Source organism: Dipodomys ordii, unplaced genomic scaffold (genome assembly GCF_000151885.1).
Source record: "Dipodomys ordii isolate 6190 unplaced genomic scaffold, Dord_2.0 Scaffold24, whole genome shotgun sequence".
NCBI classification, from domain to species: domain Eukaryota; kingdom Metazoa; phylum Chordata; class Mammalia; order Rodentia; family Heteromyidae; genus Dipodomys; species Dipodomys ordii.
Genome location: NW_012267240.1, coordinates 9,950,072 through 9,963,823, shown reverse-complemented (window position 1 = coordinate 9,963,823; position 13,752 = coordinate 9,950,072).

The window sequence follows — 13,752 nt, the reverse complement described above, 5'->3', positions numbered from 1 at the left end:
ATTTTTATGCCATTCTCAGATGTACACAGCTTTTGCTACTGCAATGGTAAATGGTCAGAAGTTGTTTAATTTCAGGCTCTCTTTGCTCTCTCTCTGCCATTCATGTGCAACTTTCTACCCTTTTTTCTACAACTTTTTGGCTTGTGCCTTGAAGAGTGCGACGCAGGCTGGGTCCCAAGGACCCCCCTCTAGGTTCCCTCTCAAAGGCTAGCCAATGTAGGCTTGATCTATTCAGGCTTTCTTTGCATTTTTTCAGAAATTCGCCATCTTGAATCCACCATCTTGGCCACGTGGTGGGTTAAGGGTTTGGCCCCATCTGACCCTTAACCTTCCACTCTACCTCTTTTTAAAAACCTAACAGAGACTAGGCCAGAAATCAGGCCCTGGGCTTTTCAGGAGCCAAAGGAAAATGAGGGAAATGCTAAATCCATATTGTTTATGAAAACACAAAAGTACATTTCATTAGAAGAAAAGCTTTCCTTCATTCCTTGGTTGGTCGGTCATGTAAGTTTCACACTTGCATATTCTAAGCGAGACACCTTGGTCATGTGGGGTTTAGAGTTGATCAGAAAATATGAAGATATTTGCCTTCTGTCATATCTGATCCTCCTCCCAGGAGCAATTTTAGAGCTCAGTGATTAAGAGCACAGGAAGTGGAGCCGATTGAATCATCAAATAGTGAACCCTCAGCTATTGGCTGTGGAACCTAAGAAGTGGTTTGCCCCACTGGATCTCAACTTGTCCATCTGTGAAAATGTTTAGTTTGGCTCATGATTTCAGAAGGTTAATTAGCTCTGTAGCTTTTGGCCTTGGTGTGAAATAGCACACTAGGACAGTAGTGCCTGACACAGTAAAATAATTCATCCCACAGCCAGGTTACAAAAGAGCCAGAGAAGAAAATGGCAGAGACTTAGAATCTATTTTAAAGACATGCCTTCCCCAAGGACCGGAAGACCTCCCACTAGGCCCTACCTCTTAAAGGTTGGGCCACCTCCCCACAGCTCCAATCTAAGCTCCAATCTTCCACACATGGGTCTTTGGAGGGGTATCCTACACTCAAGCTACAGAAGACAGTCATAAATGAGGTTGAATGATTAATCCTTGACTCATACATAGGAGCTTAAATAAAGTCAAAGATGTGCAGAGAGGAATAGAATACCTGGAATTCCAGGAATGTTGGATTCTGGCTGTTACTTACCACCTAGCCTCACTCCTGTAAGTAGCCTGCTGGCTAGATATCTTTCCTATGCCTGTTTTACCACTCTTGCTTTGACTGTTTTCCATCCAACTTCACACATTGTCTAGCTCTTTTCATGCCTCTGAGCTGAAACTTACTTCTATGAAACTCTCGCCAATGTTTCCAACTTATTTATGCTCTTGTTTCCATCATGGAAATCTACATCTTGAGGACAGACTAAAACTGGATGTCTGTTGTATGACATTTCACACAAGCCCTTAATAAATATTTGTAGCCCTAAGTCCTTAAGTGATGTAGCAGTTACAGGGTTGAGAATTTACAGAGGAAGCTCTTTTCATTCATCATTTGAAAGCCTAAAGTTCTACAAAGCAACACATAATAAGGAATCAAGAAGTAAATGTTTTTTGTTCAAAGGAAGATTATTTATTTATGAAGGACAGGAAACAGAAGATACTTTGCTTAGGGTATCACCTGCTTAGATAATTGCCACATCCTTGTCAGCTTGACTTGCAGATAGATGGCATGTGTTGTTTCGTTTCTCAGTTTGTAAGTCAATCATTCAAACCCCAGGTAGATCTAGGTAAGTAACAAGAGGCAAGCTGAAAGGTAATCAAAACAGGCTATCATCGCCTGCTTAGTCAGCTATGAAGACATGCAGAGAAATGAATAGTTTTAAATAAAGTATATGTATTCATTATAACAGAAAATGAATATTTTTAATTAAAACACAGGCCTTTGGAGCAATAAACCAAGCATTAGGAAATAGAATGCACTGGTGTAATTAAGACAAAATAGATATGATCCTTTTAGTCATCTCTAGTTCTCTGTGGCCCTCCTGTAGAGTTCTATGGCTCATAGAACTTGTTGAATGAATAGATCTGCCTCTAATAAAATAACCAAGTTGGAAGAAGTGAATCTTTATTTTGCACATAAAGCATAAAGCATACATACTAGTGATGGGTACTGAGATCTGAGAACCGAGGTTATAACTAGTCTGGGCAGACAAATAGCAAACTGTTACCTTCAGTTAACCAGCCAAAAGCCAGAACTGGATGTGCAAGTCAAGTAGTAGCATACCATCCATGAGTAAACAAGCCAAGTGACCAGGTAAGGCCATGAGTACAAGCCCCAGTAGCAATATGAAGAGAGAAAGGGAGACAGAGAGGAGAGAGTCACAGGGGTGCTAGAGCATTTGCCTAGCATACACAAAGCCCTAGGTTTGATTCTCATCACAAAAAGAAAAAAAAGAAAGTCCGCACTAAAGGTCAGAAAACACAAGCCATCACTCTGCTTCTGATCCTGTAGGGGAATTTGGGGACAGCATCAACCTTTATGAATCTCATTTGACCAAAATGCAAATAAGTTGAGCGATGAAGGAAAATGATGGAAGGAGTGACGTTGATCAAGATGCACAGAATTCATAAGTTGAATTGAAACACCTTTGTATAACTATTCAAAGAGTTTTTTAACATAAAAAAATTAAAAATAGAAAACACTCAAAACAAAACAAACCTTAGGCTGATCTTTGTGGTCCTGATCAGGTAGCAACTATGAGACTCCCAACAGATAAACTCCAGGACAAAGAAAATGTGTGTAGTAATTCTTTAAAGGCAATAGACAGCAGACAGCAGAAGGCTGTGATCCTGGAAAGATAGGAAACATGCAAATTATAACACATGACGATGAAGTGCAGGTATCAGTCATCTCACTGAGCTGAGGAAAAAGAAACTGGATTCCAAGATATTAAACCAGCTAGATTTGGGAGATCTCAAATATTATAAATTAGAGCATTTCTCAAAGAAGGAGCTGCTGAAATCATGTGTTGTCAAAAAGTTCCTTAAATTCTTGAGTCTTTCTCTGAAGTCTCAGCTATCCTGAGACCCTGTGGGAGTGGGAGGAACAAGCTACCAGGGATCTCTGAGCTAAGAGCAAGATTGTAGAAGTGCTGAAGGTTGGAAGAGGGAGTTCCCCAGTCCTCAAAGTTTTTTTTTTCTGATTCTGTAGCTGGGAATCTTACTACAATAGCTTGAGGCAAATGCTCTGGGTATCACCTTTTATTTATGCTGTCTAGCCCAGGGCTTTTGAGTATCTGATGCCCTGGTTAACTGGGGAAAGTGAAAGAGCCAAATAACCTGTAGTTCGTGATGAACATTTCCCTGCATGAACTCTGAGGTTGCCTAAAGAGAAAGATACTGAGGAAGGTTCATGTCCTCAGAGAGGGTGGGAGTGTTATCTGAAGGTTTGACAGATGACCAGGCTAAGAACTGGTCATGAGAACTTCGGGCAGAAGTAACCAGAGCCTCCAAGCAAGGGTTTGTTTGTGGTAAATTTGGAGTTCCAAAAGGCATTGTGAGGAAGGTTACATGGAAGGGAAGCTGTGGGGAAAAGGGTGAATGTGAGGTCCTACAAATTACGGGACAGGATGGATGAATGAATCAGGTTTGATGCTCCATTCATTTCCTTCTGATTTTCCTCCTGCTTTCATTCATGTTTCAGAATTCTCAGTCTTCCTGGGCTGTGCAAAGTAGAACCACTATGGTGTTGCTTTCATTGTTGATAACGACAGATTGGGACACTTGCTGTTTGTTTTTCTAAAGAAAAAGATAATGACATCCCATAGGGCTGATTGGGGACTCCTCTGAGTTTGAGAGATGCCATTTCTAAAACCCTTCTCTGCAAATACTTGAAGGGGTCTGGGTTTCTTGTGAGGCCACAGATTCTTCCTTTAGAATTAATGTCTCAATTGAATTCCAACACTGCTGTTATAATGTGAACATAAGCAACTTAACCTCCACGTGGCTGGGTTTTTTTCTATCTATAAACTGTGGAATAGGATATTTACAATATACCCAGCGGATGAGGAGTCTCATAAAACAGAGTAATTACACAGACTTTTATGTCGTGTGTGTGATAAAATAAAATTGACTCCATTTCTGCAGCCTTTAAAACAATGTGTAATGAAGTCAACGCACCATTTTACAATGACTAATGAAATCTCATTTAAATACCAACTTTAGCAATTTATAAAATGGAAAAAGAAAAATGCCAAGGACTTAACTAATATTTCTTTCTTTTAGTCACAATAAATGAACACTATTTTCTTTTCCTCTAATGACCCCTTGATAGTCATAAAAGCCAACATAGTACCTTCACCAAAAATGTGTAAGTCTATTTAAGGTTCCTAGAGGTGAGTTTTCACTCCATTATCTGCGTAGCATTTCTAAAGAGGCACCAAATACAAATGCTAGCCTCTTTTTCATCTGCCGTACAAAACTGATTTCCTTGATTTCCAGTGGAATTTAGAAGCTTCACTTTTCAAACTTTGCCATTGCCATCTGATTAATGAAAGACATTTGTTTGAATTTTTATATTTTGCACTTGCCTAATTTGCTAAAGATGTGTTGAAGGCTGGACTATTGCCATTTCCCCTGTATAGTTGGCCCTTTATAAATATCCTGCTTCACTATTGCCTCAGTTCAATCAAGTAGGCTATGATAAAAGCAGTTCTATGATTATTCCCTAAACCCAATGTTTATGTTTTTCCTCTGAATTCTTTAAATTATCATTCAGTAATTGTACAAAAGAGTTTCAGCTCAACGTGTCATTTTGTGAGTCCAAGGCATCTTGGTTAATGTTGCCCTTCCATTATTCCTCCCCCCATCTCTTCCAGCCCCACCTATCCCCTCAATTTACCTCAATTCCCATTTTCACATGTGCACATTGAGTAGTATGACTGCATTCTCCCATTCTTCCTCTCCCCATTCACCCACCCCACTTCCCTCGACCCCATCTCACCCCCAACAACGTATGTTCTGTCTTCCTGGTATGAGTTGTGTTCAACTGTTAGTTGTGCAAAGGAGTTACACCACTGGAATCCTCCCCAGCCATGCCATTCTTAAGTTAATATGTTTGGTATATATGCATATAATCCTATTTATGTTTACATATATTTATAATTTTCATCTAACTTCCACATACAAGCGAAGACAGGAAGCCTTTGTCTCTCTAAGCCTGATTTGCTTCAATTAACATCACCTTTTCCAGGTCTATTTGTTTCCTTGTAAATGACACAATATCATAAAATTCTGCTATAGATGTGAGTAAAATTCCATGATATGTATGTATATGTATATATGTATGTATACACATGTAGTATCTATGTATCTATACATACATATATACATATACAAAGAAGAGAGCATCTTTTCTTGATTGAAGGGTACAGCTGGGCTGTTTCCATAACTTGGTAATGGTAAATATGAATGTTCAATGTTTTGCTGCTTCATTTTGTTTTTCCACATGACCAGCCCCACACACCTTAGCCTAGGAGCAGCATAACAATAAGTCTACCATTGACTCGGGGCCTAGCTCAGAAACAACACAACTCAATCTGTCTCAGCTGTCTATGTGACAAAGGTCCTTTAAAAAAAAAAAGGCTTTGCACCAAACTTTTGAGGTCAAGAACCCCAAGGCAATGCTATCATTTGCTCTTATTCCTCCCCATTCCCACCATGGTTCTAATGTTTAAGTATCAGGGATTACCCATTGCCTGCAGCTCATTAATCATGGTAGCTTTTGATTATGAAAAATGCAATCCAAAAGATAGGACTCTGAGGACTTGGCAGGGAGACTGCCCATCTCTGGAACATGCCAGAATACCCTGAACTCTGCCAACTATGATTGCACTTGGCATTAGTTGAAGATGCTGAGAGATACGAACCTTCCTGAGTTCAGCCACCTGGAGCAGATTAAAATCTGGGTCTTGCGGGTAAGGAGGTCTGAGGGACTGGGAATACAAGGCTGTTTTAATCTTTTCCAAGTCAGGCTGTTTAGAAATATCCATACATCAACTGTTCATGGATCTCATACAATTTGCTTCTCAGGGGAGAATTCAATTACCAGTAACATGAAGTGGGATTAACTGGTAGTAGCGAGCCATCTGGACAGAGAAGATCCACCATCCCCTGAAAATATGTTCAGAGATTTGCCACCATGATTTTAGAAGAAGTTGCTGAAGGTACTTGAAGCCACAAATGATGTTTCTTCTGAAAGCCTTGATCAGGGCTGAGGATGTAGCTCAGTGGTAAAGCACTTGCTCAGCACACAGGAGGTCCTGGGTTCGATCTCCAACACTGCAAATAAATAAATGAAATGGAAATAAGCAAAACTTAAGAATCTTATCCTAATTTTGGGAAACAAACTAAAAGAAACATCTGGGGTTTCAAACTCATATAGAATTATGAAAGCCTTCATCATCTGGTTCACCTGGTGAATTTAAAACACAACTTAAGGAGAATCTATACTTTTCATTCTGTACTGCAGGAGGGTGATATTGGGATTGTAGGGACCAGTTTGAATTCTGAATATACTGCAAAGAGCTCTTGGGAAGGTCCTGAAACTGTCTTGTATAAATTGGTGAAGAGGCCAGTAGCCAGGCAGGTGGGGGTAGGAAAGGGCTGTTACTAACAGGGAAACTACTAGAATTGCTATTCAGCTTTCTAGATCTGATTTACCTTGAAGAATAAAGAAACCAATTTAGATCAGCCTCAGGAAGCAGAAGAGCTAAATAGTAGAGACAGCAAAAGCTATCATATTTTAATGGAAGGAAATCAATTGACAGAGTCTGGAGACAACATGAGATGTACTAGACAAGAGAGACAGAAAGCCAGCAGCCACAGCCAGAGATCCTTGGACTGACCGAACACAGGTCACCTGCAAAGCAGCCAGTCTTCAGAGTCATCAAGATGTCTTTCGTCTGTCTGGACAGAGGACAAACCTCTATTAAGCAGCAAGTGCAGACAAATAACAATTAGGCCAAGACATCTCTGTGATACAGGAGCAGAACCAGACAAATCAGAAAAATGATAGATGATTTTTAAGTTGGTCGCATTAAATATTTACCATCTTTACAATTAAAATAAACAACAAACTATATACAAGGTATCTTCTTTAACTTGTAAATCAATGATGATATAGCCAAACAATATTAATGCCATTAAAATAGATGCTATGCATGTTAAAATTTGAGCATCTAAAGCTTTCAGTCACATTTTGGTAAGGCTAGCACAAGCATGATATTAAAACCAGACAGTAGTCCTCTATGAAAGAAAAATCACAAACTAAACTCAGTTTTTAACATAATTTCAGAAAATAAGATTGGCAAACTCAATTTAAAAATTGAAAATAACCAAGTAGAGTTGGTCTCAAGATTTAATGGTGGTTTATCAGTAATAGAAAATCAATTAATAGGGCTGGGAAGGTGGCTCAGTGGTAGAGCGCTTGCCTTGCATGCATGAGGCTCTCGGTTCGATTCCTCAGCACCACATAAGCAGAGAAAGCCAGAAGTGGGACTGAGGCTCAAGTGGTAGAGCACTAACCTTCAGCTGAAGAGCTGAGGGACAGCGCCCAGGCCCAGAGGTCAGGCCCTACGACTGACCCGCCCCCCTCCCCAAAAATAAGAAAATCAATTAATATACTACAATGTAATAAAAGAAAAAAATATGGCAGTGGCTTTAGCTGCAGGAAAAGGCAACAAATAAAATTCAACACTCCTTCATTACAAGAACTCTTAGTAAACTAGGAATAATTCTAGTAAAAATTAATTATAGATATCAATAACAAATATTGTAAGTACTGGGGAAATCGTTAAAGACATGACTTTTAGAGTCAGGAAGGAAAACAAAGGACTCTGCTATCACTACTCTAGCCAACATTTATTGGATGACTAAGCCAGCATAATAAAAAATTAAAGATATAAGACAGGAAAAGAAGAACGGTAATGTGACAAGAAGATTGCTTTCTATGGAAAACTTAAGGAAGTCTTAAATTGTTGAATCTGCTAAGAAAATTTGGTGGGATTAATAAATAAAATTTTGACATACTAAAATTGCATTGAAACACACAAACAACAAACAAGTTAGAATACACAATTAAATGCCAACATGACAGCAACAAGACTTAACAAATATAGCAAAAGATGGATAATAGCATCTTAATGGTAATAGCATGAAGCTCTGAACAAGCATAAAAGAAAATCTATATAAACAGAGTGGTACAGCGTTCACTTAATTATTTTCATAACAAAATTATTTTAAAAATAGCAAAAGAGCCAGGCAATAGTGGCTCATGCCTGTAATCCTAGCTACTCAGGATGCTGCGGCCTAGATGATCACAGTTCAAAACCAGCCAAGGCAGAAAAGTTCAAGAGACTCCATCTCCAATTAACCAAAAGCTGGGAGGAAAGCATAACTCAATGGGTAGATCACCATCTCTACCACAAAACAATTGAGAGACAGCATGAAGCTCAGAGTTCAAACCCTGTTTTTTTTTATTAAAGTAATAATCTAACATATAGACTATCATAGTCTTTAATATATAAATTCAAGTAACATCCAATAGGAGGCTGAGTTCTGACTATCACAGTTCAAAGACAGGCCATGCAGAGAAGTCTGTGTGACGCTTATATCTATAAGTGGTCATATGGCTCAAGTAGTAAAGCATCAGCCTTGAGAGAGACAAAAAAGCCAAGCAAGTGTGGAAGGCCCTAAGTTCAAGTCCCAGTACCGGCACACATTACACACTAAGGATACCTAGGTACATATCCTTCCTCTCCCAATCATGTCAGTATGTATGCAGCTAAGAAAAGTGGCTTTGTCTCAAGAAAACTGTTAGAGAGGCTGGGAAGGTGGCTCAGTGGTAGAGCGCTTGCCTTGCATGCTCGAGGCCCTGGGTTCGATTCCTCAGCACCACATAAACAAAAAGAAAAAAGCCGGAAGTGGCGCTGTGGCAAGTGGTAGAGCGCTAGCCTTGAGCTGAAGAGCTGAGCGACAGTGCCCAGGCCCAGAGTTCAGGCCCCACGACCGGACCCCCCCCCAAAAAAAAAGAAAGAAAAGAAAACTGTTAGAATAGTTCAAGGAGAAGGGGAAGGAATTGAAATATTAATTATGCTTCATATGATAGAAAATGTTAAAAAATAAAGCATGCACCCTAATATCAGTAATGATTACTAAGATGGTATTAAGAATTTTTTGCATACTCTTTTTTATCTAAAATAATTATGAAGTATTTGTAAGATGAAAAAAATCTTTTGAAATGAAAAGTATAAAAATATTTAAAAAGACAGTCTTCCCAATTTTTATGCCTTAGAACGAACCATTTCCTAGTGTGTGCATTCACAGGTTTTATATAAACTCTTCCGTTTCTGCCTCTTTCCTCCCTACATTCTTTCATGAGACAATTTCATAAATCTAGCTAAGTCTTCATACTTGACATTTTAGTGGCTATAAAATGTTTCATTACATGACTGTGTCAAGATTTACTTAGCCATTAACTGGCTGCTAATGATTCTGGATTCATCTGACATTATGGAAAATGTAGTTGTAAAAATCTTTGCAAAAATAATATTTCCCTGGATATCAAGTCGGTTCTTCAGGATTGGCTTCCCAAAACAGATTTGCCAAATTGAGGGATGTAATGAGTTCTGTAATCTAGGAAAAAAACAAAACAAAACAATGCTACTATTTTTTACAAGCAATGTAAAAAATATACTCCAAGTCCCCAAAGCTTTGCTAGCTTTGGCTTCTCAAGTATCTATTATTAATAAGTTAATATATGTGAAGTAATATGCAGAACTATCTTAACTTGAAATCCTTTAATTATTATAAAAATAAAACATTTCACTACTACTGGTATTTCCCTTGTACAAACCATCTGTTCAGACCCCTTAAACCATCTGTCCAGCAGACTTGAAGCTTGCCCACATAGATAATAATAACTCTTTTTCTATAGAATATTAAATGTTTATCTGTGTGTTTATTTCAGAGCTCCTCTGTTCTTATCTTTTTTATTCTTCCCATTTGGAACTAGTCATTTGTTTTTGTTCTTTATTTTGTGATCTGTGTATATTTAAATTTGCATGTACCTTAACTTGTCGACCACATCATTTATTAACTTCACTTATTGCTTTCATTGTTAAAAATTCTTTTTATCCCAATCTACATATGTGTAGCATTGTTATTTCATGTATACACTTGCAAATACACACATATATACATACACATGCTACATTTAACTCAGATATTCTTTTGTTCAAAGGGAATTATCAATCTGAGTCTTAGACTCTAAGATGAGTTTCTCTATATCAGTAATCACTTTCTCCAAATTTTGGATTTCACCGAAAGGAACACTGAGCTGAGACAAACTGGGATTTTCTGCACTGAGTCTTGTTTTAGACCAGACTCTCTTTTTTTTCACAAGGTCACAGTCTTAAATTCATTTTTTAATGCTACTTGGGATTTTACTTGAGAATGTAGCTAGCTGGGTTAAGCTTCTACTATTTCTGAATATTTTCTTAATTCTAAACTTTAGGAGAGTTTACTAACCCTTCAGCCCATTAACAGGTACTTCAACCAGGTACTTAACCTCCTAGGATTTGGATCTGTTTCTTTATTACTCGGATATGAAATTAGACAAATATTGCAAGAAAAAAACACTATAGAACTAACACTCCTCATGAAAACAGATGCAAAGTTCTCATCTTCCATGGGATCCAATAATATAGAAAAATGATAATAAAATGAGTGTTGTTGCAGGAGGACTAAACAAATAAATTGATTTAACATTTAAATCAACTTGGCATAATATTTTAAAATAAATCAAACTGGGGGCTGGGAAGGTGGCTCAGTGGTAGAGTGCTTGTATTGCATGCATGAGGCCCTGGGTTCGATTCCTCAGCACCACATAAGCAGAAAAACCCGGAAGTGGTGCTGTGGCTAACATGGTAGAGCGCTAGCCTTGAGCTGAAGACCTGAGGGACAGTGCCCAGGCCCAGAGTTCAGGCCCCACAACCAGCAAAATAAATAAACTAAAATCAAAAGGAAACAAAGAAAAAGATGTGGCTATACCAATAATGACATTATCACTGAGTGTGGTGGTACTCTCCTGTAATACCAAAACTCAAGAGGCTAAGGAAACAGAACCTCAAATTCAAGGCCAACCTGGGCTACACTGGAAGATTCTATTTCCAAAAATACAGGTTGAGGTAGTGGCTCAAGTGTTAAGTGCTTTCCCAGCATGCTTGAGGCCCCGAGTTCAATTTCTGATACCATAAATCAAGCCAGCAAACAAACAAAACAAAACAATAACCAAACAAACCCTCAACATCCTTTTCCAATCAGAAACAAAGCTAGGCCCAGCTTGGTATACATCTGTAATCCCAGCTACAGGATGTACTAGCAAAGACAGGATGATCCCAGCCAGCCCAGGAAAATTTAGCACCAGATTTCATCTCAAAATTACAACCAAACACAAAGAGCTGGGTATGGCTCAAGTAGAAGAGTTTGCTTAGCCTTCTCTAGGCCCTGGCTGGGTTCAGCCTTCTACACTAGGGGCAAAGAAAAACTTGTCAGCAAACTACAAATAGATGAGAATTTCCTCAATCTGATACACAGTATCTATGGAGACCTTTCAGCTATTACCACACTTAATCATGGTCAGGCTTTTCCTCCTAAGGTCAAGCACAAGACAAGGATTTCTCTCTCCCTATTTTTATTCAACAACACACCGGCCTTAGTCGATGTGATAAGGCAAGAAAAAGAAATAGAAGGCATCTGCCTTGAAAAGGAAAACAAAGCTTGGGCAGGTGGTTCATGCCTGTAATCCTAGCTGCATGGAAGGCTGAGATTTGAGGATCATGGTTCAAAGCCAGGCAGAAAAGTCCATGAGACTCTTATCTCCAATAAACTACTAAGAAAAAGCCAGAAGTGGCGCTATGGCTTGAATGGTAGAGCATTAGTCTTGAGCACCAAGAGGCTCAGGGACAGCACCCAGGCCTTCAGCTCAAGCCCCAGAACCAGCAAAAAAAGAAAGGAAGGAAGAAAGAAGGGAGGAAGGAAGAAAGAAGGGAGGAAGGAAGGAAAGAAGGAAAAAGAAAGAAAGGAGGAGGAAAGAAAGAAAGAGAGGAAAAGGAAAACATAAAACACTTCACAGATCACCTGATTGTTTATGCAGAAAATCAGATTGTCCATTAAGATGTTATTAGAACTGAGTATAGCAAGATTGCAGAATGCAAGATCAATACACAAAATCTACATATTAGCAATACACAAGTGTAAGTTGAAATCAATAAAATGATACAATATCAGAAACATGAAATACTTCAGGATAAATCTGTAAAAACAATGTGAAAGATCAATATACTGAAAACTCTTGAACACTGTTCATAAAGACCACAATAAATTGAGACATATACCTTACTCACAGGGCAGAAGATTCATTATTGTTTTGATGACAATTTCGCCCAAATTTGTGAGTAGAGGCAAAACAATTGCAATCAAAATTCAAGCCAATTAAAAATTCATGCTGAAATACAAAGACTTAAAACAAGCACAAAACATCTTTGAGAAAGAACAGCATTACATAGCTGGTCGCAGTCCAGTGACAATGCTGTAGAAGTATTAATGTAAAATAGACAAATTGAGTAACAAGCAGAACAAGAAGTCCAGAAACATCTTCCCACATTGATACAAATTTGATTTTTGTTTTTGGTTTTCAATGCTGGTTTGAACCCAGAACCTTGCCCTTGTGTGGCAAGCATCTACCACTGAGCTATATTGCTAGCCAAAATCTAATTTTTGACAAAGATTTAAGAAGAGTTGGGTGGAAAAAAAGTGATTTTTATAGCATGTGGTCTGAACAGTTCAATGTTATATATTGTTATTTATATTATACATATATGTTATAATGTTTTATATACATATTTATATATTATAAATAGCATATTATAATACAATATCTTATACTAACGTTATATTTTTTCTTATGTTCTTTGTTAAAAAATAAAAGTATTAACTAAAAGTGGGTGGTAGGCCTGAATGTATACATGAAACTATAAAAAGTATAAAACTATAAACCTTCAGAATAAGACTCAGAAAAACTCTGTGATCTTGTGATCTTGGATTAGGCAAAGAATTCTTAAACATGATACTACAAAAGCTCCATCCGTAAAAATGATCAATTGGACTTCATGCTAATTAAAAACTCCTGCTTTTCCTAAGACCATGTTAGGAGATAGAAAACACAAGCCGCTGGCTGGGGGGGAACACAAATATTTGTAAAGCAAATCTTTAAAAAAAAGATTTGTCCTCAGAATAGATAAGAACATCCAAAAACTCTATAATAAATCACTTAATGATAAATGTATAAAAAAATTCACACATATCCTCTGAATATAAACACATGAAAAAATTCTCAATGCCACTAGCCGTACAGACTGCAAAACTAAAGCAGAGACACCACTAAGTACTGAGAATTAAAATGTCTGGACCTTTGGATGGGCAGCATTTACCGTCTCACCCAGACACCCCATTCCCAGGTACATAACCAAGCAAAAAGAGCACCCACATCTACAGAGATTTGCGCAGCCATGTTCCTGGGAGCTCTAACTTTAATATGGAAATATTTGAAACAGCCTAACGTCCAGAGTGGCTGTGAATAAATACAGCTTGGTATATCCATACATGGAATACTACTCAACACGAAGGAGGAATGAACCATTG